We start from the raw sequence: 1,551 nt of genomic DNA on the forward strand, positions 1-1,551 counted from the left end.
CGTAAGATAGAAATATGAGAGGGGGCTCATGCCACCTCTCAGACTGTCGTTTGATGGTGGATGAAATTTCTGCGATGTTTCCACAACTCTGCAGAACTCTCTTATACAAGACACCCATGGAAAAGCTGGGATACCAGAAACTGTGCCCGAGATTGGTCCCAAAACAGCTGATAGTGCAGCACAAGAAAAATCGGTTCAATGACACCTGTGAGTTTCTTGAGCGACTTGAATTGGAAGATGAGAATTTTATGAGCTCTTTTGTGACTGAAGACGAAACGTGTGCAGCAGGGGCTGGGTCGGTCGTCCGCACTATCTTTTTCACCTACCTCGATGTGTTTCTTTCCGACGTCCCTTCACTCTGTAGTAGCAGATACGTGCTAGGCACTGTAAAGCAGCGTTGATGAAACCATTACCTAATACCTACCACACACAGGCCACGTAACTCAAGTTGAAAGTCAGTTCCTGTAAGTTCATTTTTAAAATATCGGGCATTCGGAGGATGCAGCCTACTTGCAGAAAGCATTTAAAATTAGATTGACTCTGCTTTTTATTCATATGGAAACACATGAAATGGCTATCAAGTCCGTATTTAATATGGTAATTCTCTGTCATTCAAAGTTCACTGTATGTACAACATAGTTTCACTCGAAGAGCAGCCAGAATCCTTGCAAGTCTGACCCGACTAATTTTCACGTTCTGCCAGGTACCGACCCACAACTATTCGCGAGTTAAACAATCGGTCGTTTCAGTGGTCTTCTTCGAATGAGCACTCCGTCATCAGGCCACATGTGGCCAACCGGGACCACGCGACCGCCGTGTCATCCTCACAGAGGATGCGGATAGGAGGGGCGTGTGGTCAGCACACCGCTCTCCTGGTCGTTACGATGGCTTTCTGTGACCGGAGCCGCTACTATTCGGTCGAGTAGCCCCTCAATTGGCGTCACCCGAAAAATGGCAACAGCGCATGGCGGCCCGAATGGTCACCCATCCAAGTGCCGACCACGCCCGACAGCTCTTAACTTCGGTGATCTGACGGGAACTGGTGTATCCACTGCGGCAAGGCCGTTGCCTTCTTCGAAAGAAGTGCTCGCCAAAGTATTCCATACAGAGCACGAAACATGCCACGTGGAATTGTTACTACGACCAGAAATTTCACATGCTCAAACTCACAAACTATTTTATTTAGAAACATCAAACTTTCATTAAAATGGTCGTAACTCCAGTCGCTTCAGTCACGAGGTATTCGAACCGAAATTAACTCACTATTTCTTCACTTTTCAGAGTATTTTTACGGAGCTATCTAAGATGGTGTTAGCCGTAGGCCGGTTAGCAAGCGACTATCTCGAACTATTCTACTCACTGCCCGCTCCACTATATTCGCGCGAGAACAGCTTAACTCTGATTGGCTGTTGAATGTTCCTTCCAGATCATTCTCGCGGGAAAACTTTTCATATCCAATCAATAATCTGATAGTAATTAACGTCATTAAAACTTCAATTTCTAGTATATTGTTTTATCAAAATAAGCGAAGTACGAATTCTTCTCCAAATT

The 1,551-nt window shown here is 45.3% G+C and overlaps 1 pseudogene; it reads right to left on the reverse strand.

Annotated features, from left to right (window-relative positions):
- Positions 1 to 952: 952 nt before the first annotated feature.
- On the reverse strand, positions 953 to 1,070 carry LOC124723661 (annotated as a pseudogene).
- Between the last annotated feature and the right edge of the window lie 481 nt (positions 1,071 to 1,551).

The sequence above is a fragment of the Schistocerca piceifrons genome, chromosome X, assembly GCF_021461385.2.
Source record: "Schistocerca piceifrons isolate TAMUIC-IGC-003096 chromosome X, iqSchPice1.1, whole genome shotgun sequence".
NCBI classification, from domain to species: domain Eukaryota; kingdom Metazoa; phylum Arthropoda; class Insecta; order Orthoptera; family Acrididae; genus Schistocerca; species Schistocerca piceifrons.